General features: G+C 34.0%; 1 long non-coding RNA gene across 1 annotated transcript; it reads right to left on the bottom strand.

The window, feature by feature from the left end:
- Positions 1–1,603: 1,603 nt before the first annotated feature.
- Positions 1,604–18,783, bottom strand: LOC144291193 (uncharacterized). The gene is made up of 2 exons (XR_013358522.1): positions 18,690–18,783; positions 1,604–1,816 (listed from the first exon to the last, which is right to left on the bottom strand). It is a non-coding gene; the product is annotated as an uncharacterized LOC144291193 (long non-coding RNA).
- Between the last annotated feature and the right edge of the window lie 1,128 nt (positions 18,784–19,911).

Genomic DNA, 19,911 nt, shown 5'->3' with positions numbered 1-19,911 from the left:
GCCCTTAGCATATTCATCACAGTTGTTTTATATTCTCAGCATAATTCCAACATCCCTGGCATGTCTGGATTTGATGCCTGTCCCATCTCTTCAAATTTTGTTTTTTGCCTTTTGGTGTGCCCTGTAATTTTTTTGTTAGCCAGACATGATGTAGTGGGTAAATGGAATTGCTATAAATAGCCTTTAGCAATGTGGCATTAAGGTGTAGGGGGAGTGGAAGCATTCTACAGTCCTAAAATTAGGTTTCTGTCTTTTCATGAGTCTATGCCTCTGGAATGTGACTTTCATAAGTGTTTCTCAGTAGTGTTTGATAACTAGTTTCCACAGAAGGCAGGTCTTATAAGGACAGAGTACTCTGGTGTTTTCCAGAACTTCTAGTATTTCCCCTTCCCCTATGCCAGAAGCTAAATGGGATTTCCCTCTCTCTGATATTTACTGTGGGAACCTGGTCAAGCCCCTGGAGATAAATCTTACAAAACTGTGGAGGCTTTCCCATGGCTGTGTCCCCTGGAATTTTTAACTCTCAGCCTTGTCCACAATGAGCTTCCAGCAACTTGTCAATTACAGTCCAGGGTTTCCTATGCTAAATCCTGGTTCCTTGGGTATTTTCTGCTTAGTGACTTCCTATTCCTGTAGGTTGTGATTCCCTGTATTCCCCCATCTGTCTTCCCGGTCTTTGGGGCAGTGGTTTACTGCCCTCTTCACTTCTCTCCCTCTCCACTCAGGGATCCAAGAAGAGTTGTTGATTTTTTGGCCTGTTAGCCTTTTTACTTTTTTTTTTACTTTTTTCTCTTAAGACAGAGTGGCGACTTTCAAGTCCCTTACATGCAGAACTAGAAACTAGAAATCCAAAGTCCTATGATATTTTGTATTCTTTCTTAAAACCAAGTCCTCATAAGACAGAAGGATGACTGTGTAAGAGAATTCTCCGTACCTTTCCGAGGCATTAATCCCACATCTCCAAGCTTTCCAATTTACATCAAGTAAATCATATATGTAGAAGACTGATCCAGATACTTTCAAGTCATTTCTTGAAGTGTCAATTCTGAATAATTATCTTAGAAGCCACATTCTTTAGAGTGTTTCTCCTGTCCTTAAATATTGCATAGCAATGACAAGTGAATTCAGGCTGTTTTTTTTTTCCTGTTTGTATTTTGAAAATTTTGAATGCATAATGCCCTTTTGAAGATACCACATCTCTTCTATTTAAATGACATCTTAGAAAAGATTAATGATTTGGGGTTTTTAACCCATTCTAAGTGTGCCTCTCTATTAAGAATGTTACCACCTCACACCTTAACCCAGCTTTCAGTCAAGTGCTTCTATAATTACACTGTAAGTAGCTAATTAAGAAGGTGCTTAATGTACTGTAGTTGAGAGTACTTTCCATTTAGGGAATTAGTTCTACTCCTTATTAGGAGTTGCAAATAAGCAATTCAATATCCTGAATCCACTCCAAGCAAAATGCTAACCGGGTATCTTTATGGAAACACAACTCTAGCCAGAATAAGTATGTGTGGGAATTACTTTCTTTTTCTTCCTGCTTCTTCATATTATTGTTATCCAGCTCCACAAGGCAGAGATAAGAAGCACAACATCTGCATTTCTCAGATTACCCATCTCTTTATTCCATGTTGGTAGAATGATACTTATTTTTGCTGGTAGCATGGCTGCCACCATCACAGCAGGATCTCTATTTCTTTTTCAAATAAATAAAATTAAAGGTGCTCAGCATGGTACAGTTCAGCTGTATATCTCTAAGTTGCACACAAATTGAAGGTGCTTTTAACTTTTATTTCTAAACTTCTTTGCCAGTCTGAAATGACAAAAGTAAAGAAAGTCAGACAATGTGGTCCATTTACCTGCCTGTTTCCCTTCTAAATATATAGCAGGTGGTATAAACTGTGTTACTAGAGCAATTTTATGAGGAAGAATTTTTTCATAAAAGATATTGGAAAAATCTGGAGTAAAAGATTTTTTTCATTTAGAAAATTTATCAGGATTTAACCTACAAGGTCATTAGTTAACAAAGTTGAGATAATTTACTGAAACCTTTGTAATGAATAAATATTGGGGGATGGTAGGAAAGTATGGATTTGTTGCAATATATGCAGGGCTTTTTTTGTCTTTACAGTCATAGCTTTCATTTTTATAAATGTTTTAATTTAAATTCAATTAGCCAACATGTAGTACATCATTTTGATAAGGGAATTATACTTTAGAAAACACCAACAACCTAATTGCATGTGATCCAAACTTGGCTCTCCTGAATTTTTCTCCTAGGATATGAGCCTCAAATACAATCATGTAGGATAGAAAAATGGCTGGAGCTGATTTACTTTTGCAATAAGGAGACTTTCTGTTGTGGATTGAATTATTTACCACCTAAAATAATGTTAAAGTCCTTAACGCTCAGTATCTGTGAAATACAACTTTATCTGGAAGTCGGATCCTTACAGGTGCAGTCAAGGTGAGGTCATAGTGAATTAATGTGTGCTCTAATCCAGGATAAGTGGACACTGATGCAGAGGCAAGACAACTGTGTGAGAAGACAGGCAGACGATGTTGTTATGCTGCCACAAACCAAGGAATGTCTGGCCAGAGCCAGAGTCTCCTCCTGCAGAGACTTTGGGGGAGTATGGCACTTAGCAATAACCATGGTTTCAGACTTCTAGCTCACAGGACTATGAGAAAGTAAGTTTCTGTTGCTTTAAGCCATCTAGTTTGTGGTCATTTATTGCATTAGCCTAGGAAAACGTTATACCATCTTGTTGCTCCTTCTGCATTGATTAACTGAGATGCCCTGTTTCTGGTTCCTTTCCAAGCTTAATTCACCAGTTTCTCCTATATTGTTTGAATTATTCCTTAATCTTTCTAATAAAGTCCCTTTAAACTTAAGTTTTAACTTAAATTTGGGGCAGCCCAGGTGGCTCAGCGGTTTAGCGCTGCCTTCAGCCCAGGGACTAATCCTGGAGACCCAGGATTGAGTCCCACATCGGGCTCCCTGCATGGGGCCTGCTTCTCCCTCTGCCTGTGTCTCTGCCCCCCCCACCCCCCTGTCTCTCATGAATAAATAAATAAAATATTTTAAAAAATAACTTGTTTGCCCTAAGTGGATTTCTGTTGCTTGCATCAAATTGTCCTATCTAATGAGCAAACATTTCTTGCTATCATTCTAGGTGTCAGTTGTTATTGGAAGCTGATCAGGGACAGAGTATGAGAAAGATAAGCTGAACTTGGAAGGTAGGCCAAAGTAGAAAAGCATGTAGTCTTACAGAAATATTAGATTAAAACGTTGTTTAACAGGTCCACCCAAGGATTGTTTAATTATCTACTCTTGAGAAATGTACTATTGTTTGACTTAATATTTACTGTGAATTAAAGGCCAGATTCTGTGAATTTGCATGTTAATTAACTTCTACATGTTTTCTGGCAGAGAGGCAAATCATTTTTTTTCCTCAAAGTTTATGATTTTCTTGCCCTATAGAACATTAACCAGTCTTATATCTAATCTAGCAATCTTATGTACACATTGTTTTCTTCAATGCCTATATCACCCTTTTCAAATAATTCTTCAAATCGACTTTTGACTCTGATTACTTCATGAGTAAAAGCAGTTTTGCTATATGTGTATTAAATCATATATATTTTCACCTTTTGATGATTATACTTTGGTATGCACAGAAAAGTTATTTGAGAATAGTTAAAATAGTTCCAGATTAGCTGCATGGCTATTTATGACTATATCCATAAGGCAGAAGTTAGAATGTTGACATTAAACGACAAATATGAAGGGATTTAAGTGTGCTAAAAGAAAACGAGTTTCTTTTTTAAAATGAAAAAAAGGACAGGACGCCTGGGTAGCCGGCTCAGTGGTCGAGCGTCTGCTTTTGGCTCAGGGTGTGATCCTGGAGTCCCAGGATTGAGTCCTGTGTCGGGCTCCCTGCCTGCTTCTCCCTCTGCCTGTATCTCTGCCTCTCTCTCTCTCTGTGTCTCTCACGAATGAATAAATAAAATCTTAAAAAAAAAAAAAAAGATTGAAAAAAAAGATTGAAAAAGGAATTTCCTATATATATACACACACACGGATGCATGTATATATATATATATTTACATATATAACATGCATATGTGCATATATATATAATTTTAGAAAGTTTATTTACTCAAAAATATTGACTAATAGACTATTAAGTATATCTTAAAGTCTAAGACAACTTTTCACTAAAGATCTGGTCTTTGGGTAAAATTAAATCTGGACAGAGAAGTGTAGAAATTTTAAATAAACTCTGGAATCACCTAAAGCAGCTGAAAACTAATTGTAAGTTACATAATCTGAAAAAAATTAGATAATTTCCCATAGTAAGATAAAACTTTAGTTTTCTGAGGCACCTGGGTGGCTCAGTGGTTGAATATCTGCCTTTGACTCAGGAGGTGATCCTGGCATTTTGGGTTTGAGTTCCACATTGGGCTCCCCACAGGGAGCCTGCTTCTCCCTCTGCCTATGTCTCTGCCTCTCTCTGTGTCTCTCCTGAATAAATAAATAAAATCTTAAAAAAAAGATTTTCATTTTCCCTGCATTGTTGAAACACCAATGTAAAAATAAAAACAATAAACCACAACCAAAAAAAAAAAAAAAAAGAAAAGAAAAGAAGAATGAGCACAACCAAATCCCATAACAAATATAATGTAGGACCAATATGACATAATTGAAAAGATTCAGACATGTCCCTGATGGAAGGGGAGTGTGTATGTGTGTGTGTGTGTATGATAAAAGTTGTGCAAGAATAATGGGTAAGGAGGGAAATAGGGATACTATCATTTCCTGAGTGTTATTATATGTCCAGCTCTAGAAGTCTTTTTAAAAATTAAAGTTTTTACTCCTTGATCATATATTATTATCATTCCCATTTATAGATGAAGCTCAGTTAAGTTAATTAACTTCCCAGGGTCATGCAGAGCTCACACGGAGTCAGGATTCAATTTTATTTCTAACTCCAATGTTCCTGTTTTGGGTTTTCTATTAAAGGACATTGCCTCTCAAAATAAGATTGACCTTTTCAGTGGATATCTGGGAGTCTAGTTGATTGCACAAGTCATAGGTAGAAACTATGACCTTTCTGGAATAGCACATGGTTGATGGAAAAAGTATAGGTAAGGACTGCAGAATATTTATTTCTCATACAATATTGACCTTAAAATACAATGTGGCCTTGGGGATGGCTTTTTTTTCTACCTTTGTCTGGCCTCAGTTTACAAATCTTTAAAATGAGATTATTGGACCAGATTTATAAATTTATAACTGTGGTCCATAGTATTGTAATAAAGTAGTTCATTATTCTTTCAAGAAAATTTATTGAGGCATATAATGTAAGTAAATCTGAGATGCTATTATTTGAAAGATGACCATTATTTTATGTACCATCGAGAAAGAATAAAAAGTTACAACTTAAACTGATACAATGCTTTATTACCAATTATTTTACATTTATTAGAAAAACTTTTTAAAACTTATTTATAAATAGATATTTTATATCACAAAAAGAAAAATATAAGAAAAATAAATTTATGTAAAGTTCTTCTGATTTTTTTGCCCATTTAATGTCCAATTTTTCCAGATATCTTTTAGACCTAGAGTTGTATGGATTTTTCCATATACCACTACTAATCAACATTTCTAGTACTTCAAAAATAAAGGTAGTAAAGCATTACTTACACATGTGGCTGTTTGCTATCCCTGAGGTTTTTTTCAAAGCCAGTGATACATTTTATTTAAATTTGATGCTAACAAATACACAAATACGTATTTGTGTATTTGCCTATGTGTGTGAATTTGGGGTATATATATATATACATTCTATAAAACTTTCAGTTTATAAACTCCTAAGGAGGAATACTTAGATATTATTTACCTTGATATTCTCTAACATGCACTGTATTGTCTTTTACAAATAGAAACAAAAAATATTTATTGATATGAAGTGGACTTATGGTAGTCTACTCTGATTTTTACAGTTTTCAAATTATTTGACCTCGTATGTAATAAATAAATCCATTAACCAGACTGAGTTTTCTAGATGTGCTGAAAATATATTTAATGATTACCATTTATTAGCAATAGAAAAACAGGGTAGTAAATCGCAAAACATATCAGTGAAGGCAAATTTTTTCCTTAGAAATGATAATTTAAAATTATAGTATTTCATGGAGTTCTGTGGTGTTATTTGTTGATTTCTGCCTAATTAAATGCAGATGATAAAGCAAACATCTGCTAGGCTCATTCCCACCGATCAGTTGGGTAACTAAAGGTAACAAAATTGGTATGTTTGGTTTTCCATCTAACACAGTACTTGTTTTTTAATGAGCATTTTAAAATTGAATTTTATCACCCCTTTATGTGCCTTGTAATTTGTGCATTAAAAATAAAAGTATCAAAAACAATGATTATTTTGCATTTTATTCAACAGAAATGTAGAATATCAAATCTTGCTTTGATTGATACTAAGTTAGATTCCAAATTTCTAAGTGCCCAATCTACCAGCCGGTCTTTCCAAATACTCATGTGTAATTTTGAGTTACATCTGAAATAATTTACTTAAACATGTCATAAAAATAAGTTTGTATGTTCTAGAACAAGCTGTTCTAATAGTAGTACTTCAGCATATCAAGAAAATTATTTCTCTAAGCTGCTGGCTTATAACCACAAAACTAGAATTGGTCTTTTAGCTGAAGTGCCTGCTGTCCTTACTCCCTCCAGTTCTAAGAATTTTACAATCATTCTTCTGATATGAATTCTAAATTTTTTTAAAGATTTTTATTTATTTATTCATGAGAGAGAGAGAGAGAGATTGAGAGAGAGAGAGAGAGAGAGGCACAGGCAGAGGGAGAAGCAGGCTCCATGCAAGGAGCCTGATGTGGGACTCGATCCTGGGACTCCAGGATCATGCCCTGGGCCAAAGGCAGGCGCTAAACTGCTGAGCCACCCAGGGATCCCCACGATATGAATTCTACACACAAACACACACACACACACACGTTTTGTTTTAAGAAGTAGTATAACATAAGAATTCAATGCTCTGAATAATGTAACAGTGGTTAAGAGTACAGACTTTGGAGTGAAATTCTGGATTCAAATTCTATCTCAACCATTTACTGGTTTAGAGCCTTTGGAAAGTGACTTAACTTTTGTTCTTCAGTTTCCTCATCTGTAAAATGGACTAATTAGTAATACCAAGGAGTTCTTTGAGGGAAAACTATTTTCAAATTTATAAAGCACTTATAATTCTACCTGCTACATATTAAATGTCACATAAGTGTTCATTAAAAGACATGAAAATGTGTTTATATCAGTAGTCATGTCACATGCTGGATGACTTTGTAAGTCTCTGACTGAAAATGAGGTGGAATATCCGCAAATTTTTGTTAATTATCTCTTCTTTTGCCTCACTGTAAATAAATCTTTTTGCTGTTTGCTATTACTCTCTCAAAAACTTTATTATAATGAATTACTGTATATGAAACACCCAACTAGTTCGTTAATTCAGTGAAACATAAAATTAGCCTAAGCCCTACGTTCCATGCTTTCCTCCATCCCCCTCACCCCCAAAATGATCAAACTCTGTTCCTTGCTGGGAGCAAGTAAAACTAGGTGGATTTCACAAAGCAGGGTTCAAAAATTTTAATAAAGCTAATGGTATAGAGAGCATCTCACTCAAATATTCTTACTAAGAAGTTTTTGTGAAAGGGCACAGGAATAAAAATATTTACAAAGTTTTAAAGTGATGCCAATGACAGTCCAGTCTTACTGCTCACTGATCCAATCCAAATTCACCATCTTCACTTACTAAATTTCACTGAACATCGATAAGGAGCACTGTCCTTGACTCTGAGCATGAAAAGAATTTACAGTGAACTTTTACAGATGTTTCAAACTCAGTAGGATCCAAATAAAAGTCATGTATCCTGTCTTTCTAAGCATTTGAATTGGAGGATTGAAATAGTTCTTTACATTGCGTAGGTAACCTGAGACTTGTTTCCTTTTGCAAATAGAGTTTATGTTATACAAACATGATTTTCATCTGTCTTTGTTCCTTTTAATTATCTTATATTAAACATGAATAGTGTTCCCTTAAGAGTTGTACTCATTGTTAGAATATAAAGACAATTTATTATTTAATAGGTTAGGTTACTGGGTATCTTCTTCTCATTGACCTCAGATTGTCTGATTAGCTCCCCTTAGACTCCAGCCTAGTTAAAGTAATGGAAATAATGCAAATAGATTTCGTTGAGCAGCTCTTCCTGCAAAAGTTCACCTGTCCCATTTTACTATTATTCTATTTACATATTAACTTAACTTACATTAATTTGTACAGTAGTTTGTGTTTCACACATTATATATGCTAGAATACTATTAGTTTTGTGTAACGTTCAGAAGTGTTATGAGAAAAATTTTTGCAGCCAAATTTGTTTGAAAAACTGAATTAAATCAAGATAAATGGGTTTCTTTACTGAGGGACTTCTCAAACCATATTAATAGGCATGATCTATCTTTGAGAGACATACAATATGCTGTGTCTTCCTAATATTTTCACCACTTGTTTTTTTAACTTAGATTATTTCTCAAAACTAGTGTTCTCTGGTACACTGTTTGGGAATGGCTTCTTGGTACACTTCTTATTTCTGAAGACTGAGACTAAAGTAATAATTTGTTTATAAGCAGTTGAATTCTTTTATCAGTTAATCCTTCTTCATGTTGTAGATAGTGGAGGGTGAAGTACATCAGTGCAGTTGTGAATAATACTGAGAAACAAATATATACCACTTAGCTCATTCCTCCCCTGGGAAGTGTAAGTACAGCTTTGAAATTTACTACTTCTGTCACCAAAGTAGAAATGGATAGTATTGAGCATATTTATAAAGAAAAGCTATTAGCAAGATCAGCTAATAGCAAGATCAGGACTGCCCCTGGCACTAGTGAAACTCCAACTATTTTCCCCAGGCTAATGCTAAGCCATGTCTAGAGTACCTCTGGAGTAATAGTGAAAAACAAAGTGAACACTTCCCATTAAAAATCAGATGAGGATGAGTGAGTAGGTATTTGACGACCATTTGAAGCCAACTTTTGGATTGATATGACAGAGACTGTGCTAATATAGAAGGGCTACATGGGAAGAGAAGTAACTGAGTAAATTAAGTGGTGTGACTATATGACTCAAGGGTGGTCAACTATATCCATGGACTTAGAAAATGTCCCACTTGGCGGAGAACTTAGAGAAACAGTAGGTAGATCTCAGTTCCTATGCTGTCTCAGTCCCTTTGGCCTGCTATAACAGAGTACCTATAGATTGGGTGGCATATAAACCATAGAGGATTTATTTCTCACAGTTCTGGATACCAGAAGTCCCAAAATCAAGGTACTGACCGATCATGTGCCTAGTGAGGGCCTGCTTCCCCCACAAATGGCTATCTAGGTGCTGTTGTCCTCACATGGGAGAGGACAGGGGAGGAAGCTCTTTTCAGCCTCTTTTATAAGGGCAATAATCCCATTTATAGGAGCTCCACCTCATGACCTAATCATCTGCCAGGGCCTCACCTCCAAATATCATCACATTAGGGGTTAAGAATTTCAACTTACAAATTTTGGGGTGAGGTGAACATTTAGTCTATAGCACATACCAACTTCAATGGACTTGCAGTGGCTTTTTGAGCACAATGTGGAAGATTCAAACCTCAGTGGTAAAGTGTAACATGAACAATTAGCAAATGATTATATTTTTTTTAAGAATTGGAGTTTCAACAGTATATCAGTCATTTACTTGCCATTCTTGATTTAATTAACCTGCACACTTTACAGATAGGTTATTGTGATTCCCAGAAGTTGAGCGATGTGTTCAAAGTTACACAACTAGTTAAGGATATAGCTGGAATTTGATCCAGGTGTTTGTGTCTCTAAGTCATTTTTCAGAACAGACGTTGCTTATTTTTTTCCCTGAAACAGCAGTCATTACCCTCTTTGCCATTTAAAATCTTAAACAAGACATTCAATTACACATCATTAGTCACAATTAGGCCTGTTGAGAAGTTCCTCTTGAAACCCGAACAGTTTTTCATATAATACATTTAAATCTGCAAGTCTTCACGGAGCTATAGGCTGAATAAAAGGAGAAGGATCATTCCAATATGTAGAGCAAATCAAGGTGGAAATTGGGCATGTTATTATATTTGGTAAAGGAGGCAAGGGGTGAAGGACAGAGAAATGTCCTTGTGCAGTAAAAGTTAATTTTGGTATCATAGTTTTGCTTTTACGTTAGTGCCATCTTTAAAGTCTTTGTCTTTTGACTACACAATAAAAAATGAACTCTATACACCTTACAGCATCAATGTACACATACAAGAGCTATTCAGAAATAACAATGGAAAGCTTTCTTTGTAGTGTTTCTTTCCCCCTTTCCTTTTATCTTTGTCTTCATATTTAAATAGAATGTCAATCATCTATTTATTTTTATGGAAACTATTGTGAATCGGGCATTTGGTAGAAGATGGTAACAGAACTGTAGCCTTTCATTACATAGAGTGGGAAATTTGGAAAATATTTTCTAAGATATAGATGTCTTACATACAAAAATATAGGGTTTACTAAACATTAATAAGACATGCCTTGAGTTTTCCAATTAATAATGTCTTTTCCAGATTCTACATAACTAGAATCTTGAATGTTCACAATGACTGGGATTGTCTTGGTTGTGGAATTGAACTGTGGTTTTAACCTCATTAACTCTCTGGCGAGCCTTTTACTAATAGGATAAAGCATAGTAAAAGGAAAAGGGAAATACGTCATATATAAGAATCAGAGACCTAATTCATAAAATTAGAGAAATTTAGAGTTGCAACCAACTATTACAGACTAATTATCCTTTCTTTTCCAAATAAGGGAACAGAGACCGCAAGAAGCATAGTGCTAAGCCAGACACCCAGAGACCCCGCGCTAAGCCATCAGTGCAGTGGGAACAAAGCTGAAAGATTATATAATTTCAGTGTCCTTCCCATTTACCCAATGCAAATGATTTTAAAATAACAAAATCATAAAGTGGTATAAACAAATTCCATTCTCACTGGGCATTTACAATTTGGAAGGTCAAACATTCTTTTTCTTTTTCATCACCCTGCAATGAATGTGCACTGACAATTTGAAAATATTATAGAATGTAGGCTTTCTATTACAATTGCCAAAATAGTAGAACATTCTGATTGTTAATTTTTGAAGACACAGCTATTTCCAAACTGTTTTTATTTTTGTTACATTTTATCACTTACTTTTTTACACATCATGAAGATTAAGGTTTTTGTAATTTAAAAATTATACAACAGCTGCTACAAACTGCTTCTTGCACTGGAACATGAAATTTATATTGGGAAAATACCTATTACTAGCTATAAAATATGTATGAGGCTCTGTAGCCAAGTTTGTAAAATGGAATTTCTCCTCATAGCAAAATGGAATGGTTACTTTGCTTGGGGGATTCACTATTAAAGGAGAATTGTATTGATATGTGTTAAGTATTGTTCTACTACATGAATAATGCAACCATCCATTGTGATACTTAGTATTTTGGAATCATTTCTATACCATTTTATTATTTAGACACTTATATGCTGCCTTTTGCAGCTCAGCTTACTTTATTTGATAGAATTTCCATAATTTAGATATAGATAGTAAATGTATATTCATAATTAATTTTGGTCCATGTATTTCCACAGCTAATTAGATATGTTTTATATACTATACACACAATCCACATCAATCAGAATAAAAAAATCATAATACTTTGGGGTGTTTTATTTTTATGACAAATGGCAAGAAGCAAGCTATCAGGGATTTACTTTAAAAAACGTTTCCCAGGGGCACTTGGGTGGCTCAGTGGGTTAAGCGTCTGATTCCTGATTTCAGTTCAGGTCATGATCTTAGGATCGTTAAGATCAAGCTCAGAATCGGGCTCAGGGCTCTGCTCTGGGCATGGGGCCTGCTTAAAGATACGCTTTCTCCCTTTCCTTCTGCCCACCCTTCCTCACCCCACCCCTCTTTCTTAAAAAATAAAAAAAAAAAAAAAGAAAGAAATGAATCCCAGGGCATTTCACAAAAATAGAAAAAAGGGTTGTTTTTATATAATGTTTTATCCTCTTAACCATATAAATTGCACAGTTATCATCCCTGTTTTTAAAATCAAATATTGGTTAAAACTTGATCACCTCTGCTAATGCCACCTCCTAAAGAGCCAAATTAATCCTCTTAAATGGGTGGCCCAGGTGGCTCAGCGGCTTAGCCCTGCCTTCATCCCAGGGCCTGATTCTGGAGACCTGGAATTGAGTCCTGCATCAGGCTCCCTGCAAGGAGCATACTTCTCCCTCTGCTTCTCTCTCTCTTTCTTTCTCTCTTTCTCTCTGTGTCTCTCATTATAAATAAATAAAATCTTTTTTAAAAAATCTTAAGTATTTTTCTTCAAATACCACCAACTCACTGCAAAATGTTCAGTGTCTTCTCTGATAGTCTGCTGAGTGGAGTACAAGTAGCACAATTCATGTTTAAAGTTCTTCTGAGAAGATCATCACAATTTTGCAACCCTTCCCAGCCTTATTCTCCAAGTATACCTTATAATCCACACTCTCAAGCCAGACCTTTGTTCTTTTCTTCTTTATTTCTTTGCCCAGCTCCTCTCCATAATACCCACATTTTATAGTTCTTTTCTTCCTTTCATATACCATGCAAAGCCCTTATTATTTGATGATCTGATTTCCTCTCACTTCATGTAAGTAGATACTGTTTTTGGAGGGTGGGAGTGGTGGCCTGGTGCTCCTGATAATCTTTTCTTATCCCTGAATTCCAATGAAATGTACTGGTCAGTACGCTGGGGATAGAGCTCTACTGTCTAGGCCTAAATCCCAAATGCACTATTTACTAGTTGTGTGATTTAGAGCAGATTACTGCTCTAACTCTTTTGGGCTGCCAAAATAACAAACTAGGTAACTTATAAATAACAAGTACTTATTTATTACAATTGGAAGAAAATCTGGAAGAAATCTGGAAGTGGGGAAGTCCAAGATTAAGGCACCAGCAGAACTGCATAAGGCCCTCTTAGTTCATAGCTAGAGAATTTTTCCTGTGTTGTTACTTGGTGGAAAGGTTTATGGAGCTCTATGGGATAATTATAAGAACACTAATCTCATTCATGAGGGCTCCACCCCCAAACGTAAAGACCCCATCTACTAATATAATCACTCATGGGGGTTAGAATTTTAACATGTAAATGTTGAGGATACAAACATTCAGGACATAGCAAAACCTTAGTTCTAATGTAGACAAAGAGAATAATATGAGTATCTATGTACAATGGAATAGTATTTGGCAAATTTTAAACATATGCAATTGTGGTGCCTTGTATGTAGTCAATGATCAGTTAATATTAGATATTATTATAGAAGAATAATCTGATACTTAATATATATTAATAACAATCTACTATAATTTACCTCCTGCCTGATTTTAAGACATAAAATATTTATGTATTTTTACTAAGTAGCATTTATACACTATTTTTATTTCTATATATCCAACTGCTAATACAAATTTAGCACTTTAAATAGATACTGTCACATGCCAGATGTGAAAAAAAAAAAACTTTAGAATCAAAGCCAAATTCTTGATCTCATGTAAAAATTGAGAAAACCTTTCTGACTTTTGTCCACATTTTATCTCTATCATTTTCCCTTCATTATGTGCATTGATGACTATGTCATTAATCAAAATTTGAGAATTTCCAAGAATTTAGTAAGAGACACATGCAGAAATGTATATGTGTAAGAAATATATGGACATCTTTCATATTTAGTGATGTGCTTTCAGCTTTAAAATAAAACATACCCATACTAAAGCTTGATATCTTCCCCAGAAAATGTGATGTGCTATAATCAGTTATTGAATTCTTCCTAAAGTTGGCTGTTTGATGATGGATTATGTATTATTGTCCTTACTGCTCATTAACAAGTGTTGAATATTCAGCTGGAAAATTCAAGGACGATATAGTAAAGTACTATGATTGGGCATAATTCTTATTTGACTTGATAATTTGGAAAATTAATAGTGACACAACTAAAAATTAAATCATAAACAATAATAAAGAATTACCCATGATTGCCCATAATTCTAATTCAAATTGCTCATGATTCTTTCCAAAAACTTCTAAGTGAGTTTAGGCTTAATTGCAAAAGGTATTTAATGAAGGTGTGCAAATGTGCAAAATGATCCCACTACTTAATTAGTGGAAGTTCATATAAATGTGATGATTCAGTAAAATGTATGGTAAATATAAAAATGTAGACACACCATTATGAATTTAATTCATTTATTCATTTGCCAGAAAATATTCAGAACTGTTAACCAGGTTCCAGAATATCTCTAGTTGGACAACTAGTGAGATAATTCAAACCCTTATATATTTTAAAAGTAATTTTAAACATGAGCTAATCTGATCAGAAATTGGAAATAAGGTGTTCTTAGCAGCAAAACATTGCTTGGTAATAAAGTTAGTACCAAGTTTCAAGTGCAAATTTAATCTTAACAAGTTTATGTGTAATTTTGAAGCATATTTTACCTCACTGCAGTTAATAATTCTGTTTAGTCTGGTATTTTCTGTTGCTATGTAACATTTTGATAGGTTTACCAAAATGGAGTTCAACTGGACCATGCTTTTTTTTTCTTACTTACACTTACTATGTGCTCTTAAGTGTAATAAAGAATCCTTTGTTGTTTGAGTTCAGTAATTAAGACTTTTAACTATTTCAAGCTGACCTCCTTTGCAATGAGTGCAAATTAGTGAGCTTAAAATGAAGTCACTTGTCTGTGTTCTCTTGGTTTACATGCAGCTTTTACCACATCTCATTAACTAGATAGTTCAGTGCAAAGAAGAGCTGTTTTGTTCATTTTCAGTGAAAACTTGGCTTTGTTAGTTAGGCTTGATATTTTCAGCTTTAAAAATAATTTAAAAGTAAAACCTGGCATCTATAAAAATTCCCAGTTGGTATTTATTAGATTTCTATTGTTCATATAGACCTTAACTCAATACTTTACTCTTTCCTTTTTATTCAATTTAAGAATAAATTGGGTTAAAATATGATGTGTCAGTAAGCATAGCCTGGTTTATGGTGCAGAAAAAAAATAATTCCCAAGATCTCAGTAGCTTGAAACCCCAATTCTTTTTCCTTTTTGAACTCCATGTCTGAAAGGGTTGACAAGTTAGTCTATTCTTACTGCAGATATTCAAGGATCTATGAATATTCCAAAGATTCTTCTTCCACAATTACTATGGCAGGAAAAAGAAAACATGGTTAATCAATACTGGTTTTATGTGTTGTACCTGAAAAACGGCACATCTAACTTTTGCTTCTATAGCAATGGCCAAAGCCATGCCTAATTTCAAGGAAGCCAATTAAGCATCATCCCACCATTGCTTGGAAAGAGAAAAACTAGAATATTTGTGATTATCCCTGTTGACCATCAATGTCTGCCCTTCTGGTCGCCACACATTGGATATACTCCCCTTTCTCTTCAACGCAAACATCATCAACAACAACATTCACCTGGTCTATGAAGGAAATAACTTTCAAATCACACAGTCACAACATCAAATTAATGTTTAGGATACCTGAATGAGGGGCTATAGTTCCAAAACATACTGGATATGCTCCTCCTTATTCTCCTTATTCTGAGATATCTGAAATAAAGTAGTTATCAACTCCTACTCCCACAAAGTATAGGCATACCTTGGAGATATTGTTGATTTGATTACAGACCACTGCAGTAAAGCTAATATTGCAATAAAGTGAGTCAAATGAATTTTTTTGTTTCCCAGTGCATATAAAAGATATAGTTACACTATACTGTAGTGTGTTACATGTACAATAGTATTATGTCTAAAAAAAGAATGTGAGATTTATTCCAGGTAGACAAGTTTAACATTGATAATCAATATAAACCATCATATCAACAAGTTGAGTGAGAGGAATCATGTGATTATATCAATCAATACAAAAAAATTAACAAAATCCAATACATCCATGATATAAAACACCAAGCAAATTAGTAATAAAGGAAAATCTTCCAAAATAATAAAGAATAACTGCAAATAAACTTAAAAATACATTTAATGGCGAAACACTTGAATGCTTTCAGCCCAAGATTGGGAACAAGGCAAGTACTGTCCACTCACAGCGTTTTTATTCAACATAGTGATGGAAGCTATAGACATGGCAATAAGGAAAAAATAATAATGATGACAAGAAAAGGTGTACAGATTGCAAAGGAAGAAGCAAACCTATTCCAATCCGCAGTTGACATGATCTTCCATGTGGATTCTAATGGAGCTTTGTAAAATAAGCTCCTAAAATTAGTTTGTGAATTTAGAAAGATTAGGAAACATAAGATCAACACAGAAAAATTAATGACATTTCTATATACTAATAATTACCTTGCAGATATTGAAATTAAAAACACAAAATCATTTGTAAAACAGAAAATGAAAATGAAAAATGTGAGATCATTGTTTTACAATTGATCCAAGAGAAATGAAATAGTTAGATGTAACTCTACCAAAATATTTTCAAGATCTATAGGCTAAAAATTATAAATTGATGATGAAAGAAATTGATGAACACCTAAATAAATGGAGAGATATACTCTGTTCATGATTTGGTTGACTAAACATGCAAAAAATGTCAAATTGGCAAATTAACTTTTTAGGCATGTATCTCCAGAAAGGCTGTGTGTATCATTGATATTTTGTATAATTCCTATCCGTATCTCAGTAAGGTTTTTTTAATAGACGTCTAAATGCTGATTCTAAAATTTATATGGAAAGGGTGAAAACTAGAACATCTAAAACAACCTTGAAAAAAAATAAATGAGATGAATTACTCTACCTGAAAACAAACAAAATCTATAGCTACAGTAATCCAGACAATGTGGTATTGACAGAGATATAGACACATGAATAAATAAAAACCAGAATTAGATTCAGAAGTCCAACTGTTTTTGCCAAGGTGCTAAAGCAACTCAGTGAGAATCTTCTCAACAAATAGTGATTTAACATCAGGAATAAAAATTGAATCTTGACCTAAGCCTTATACAAAAATTAGCTCAAAATGTATCATAGACTTAAATATAAGAAGAAAAATTATAAAACTTAAACACACATATAGGTAAAAATCTTCAGGATCTAGAGATAGGCAAAAATTCTTAGACTGATATCAAAACACAGTTCATAAAAGAAAAGATAGAGAAACTGAATCACCAAAAAGTTAAAAGTGGTGTTCTGTGAATGATCCTGTTAAAAGATGAAAAGACAAGATACAGACTGAGAGAAAATATTTGTAAACCACATAGTAGAAAGAAGACTAGTATCTAGTAATAAGTAAATAAAGAAAGAACTTTCCAAATTCAACAGACAAAAACTAATCCAATTAGAAAATGGTCAGAAGATATAAAGAGATATTTCACTAAATAGAATGTACAGATGATTAATATGCACATAGAAAGATGTTCAACATCCTTTAGCCTTCAGATGCAGATTAAAAACATGGTGAGATATTGCTACATATCTATCAAAATGGTTAAAGTAAAAAATACTAACAATACTATATGAAAATGAGGATATAGAGAAATTGGATCATCTATATATTTTTGGAATGTAAAATGTTATAGCAAGTCTGGAGAAGAGATTGGCAGTTGGCTGTAAAAGCATACATGCAATTATAATACCATACAGCAATCATACCCTGAAACTGAAATGTTTATTAACACAAATGTCTGCACACAAATACTCATATTAGCTTGATTAATAATAGCCCCAAGCTGGAAATAATATAGTTATCTTTTAATTGGGGAATGAACAGTTACACATCCATATCATGAAATACTATTCAAGAATAAAAGAAACAAGCTATTGATATATGTAGTGATTTGAATGAATCTCCAGAGAATCATGCTAGGAAAAAAAGGACAAACCAAAAAGATTTCATACTGTATACATCTGTTTAGATGCCACCCAGGCTGCCCTCATTAATTTTATTTAAAGTAAATAATCCTACATATCCTCCTCTTTTATATGATGCCAGACAACGGGGATTATTATGTACAAAGGAAACATTCATGATGTTCTGGTAGTATTGAAGGTGGTCTTGTTTGGATCACAATATAGACTGGGCAGTAGATTAAGACTTGCATGTTAAGTCACATTTCTAAAGGACATTTCTGTGGTTTGACATGCCTTGGCATTCCTCCTCAACAATTTCTCATTTAACTTGCTTCTTCAACATATGTACTCATCTTAATCATTCACTCATCCTTGAAGTAGCCAAATTTAAATGCCGTGTGTTTTTATTCTCAAAGCATGGAATCAATCTCATTATACTCTTGAATGCACAGCTTTTACTAGGAGATCCTCCTCTAAGCCAAAAAATCAATTTGTGTTTAACTAGAGGAATGATATCTTTTTCTGTGTGTTGGTAAAATGAGAGAGAGAGAGAGATGATAAAAGGAACAACTCCCTTTATTATGTGTTATAATGTCTCTCTGTGGGTGCCTCCCATGTGCAGGGTGGATCTAGCAGCTAATTTACATTGTCAAATCTTGTTAATCTCACCTTCAAATCCATTTGTTCTTTCTAGGTAATGGAACTGAAATAGATGTTCTGCAACAGAAGACGCACGATCACATTAAATGCATTGATGTGTTAATGTATTACAACATAGTATGATGTAGCAGTTGCCCAGGATTCATTATGACTCTCAGGAATTAAGTCACTTTAAGACTAGGAAAAATTACTTTGTAATTACTAACACAGGAGAAAATAATTCTACAAGATTAGGGGCTAGTATGGTGGGAATGACTCAGAAAATACAGCGTTTATATTCATAGCATATGGAGAGTTTATATGCAGTTAGATATTTTTAATTGTACGCTAAGATTCACAGAAGAATTCTGAGATCTCTCTTGCATCATTGTGTTGTAGGTCAGAGAGCACACAAGTTTTGATGTTTCACATGATGATGTATGATCCAAACATGTTAGCATAGATAGATCTTCACAGTTACAGAGTACTTTCATTAATTTTTTTATTTGACTTTGTTGATGCTAGTAAAAGCCTGTAATTAGGCAGATCAGTCACTAACTCCAGGGAGGTTAAAGAGCTTAATCAAGATCACTCAGTTGGAAAAACACAATTGAAATGATAATTCTACCTATTGGTAGAATGGATGCACGCATAAATAAAAGAATGAATGGCAAAATAACTAACTCCAGGTCATCTTACAAGTGGTACTTGATTGTAGCTACTGGTTCATATGGTGTATACTGTTTAACATTCTCTGATCCCCCAAAACCACATTCTCTGATCCCCCCAAACTGTCGATTAATCTTTATGCATTTGGAAGTAATCCTTTAAAGAGATGGTGTGGATAAGCCTCAATAAAACTATTGCCTTTGTGGATAAATAATTGGATGTTTCAATTCAGATAAAAAACAGGTTCGATAATTTGCACAGTTTAAAACTCTGTCTCTAGTTGTTAAGAAGCAATGACTTTTGGATGGATAGTCAGCAGGCAGTAGGAATTCTATGCTGTCAAATCCACATTATTCCTGTTGATAGTGATACTATCAAATGATGTGAAGCCACATTCTCATTCTTATCATTATGGAGTATAGGTCTCTGAAATTCTTTTAAATCAACCAGTGCAAATTTGGAATTATCCATAGGCATTCATTTCCTGAATTTAATATCATCAACATGAATTTGGTATCATGTTGATGTAATTTTTTACTGCTACGTCAGTGACTAATTGAAGTATATTTTAAGCTTAAAAGAA

This window comes from Canis aureus, chromosome 19 (genome assembly GCF_053574225.1).
Source record: "Canis aureus isolate CA01 chromosome 19, VMU_Caureus_v.1.0, whole genome shotgun sequence".
In the NCBI taxonomy this organism is placed as follows: domain Eukaryota; kingdom Metazoa; phylum Chordata; class Mammalia; order Carnivora; family Canidae; genus Canis; species Canis aureus.
Note: the sequence above shows the minus strand (reverse complement) of the source record. Positions and strands in the feature narration are given on the sequence as shown.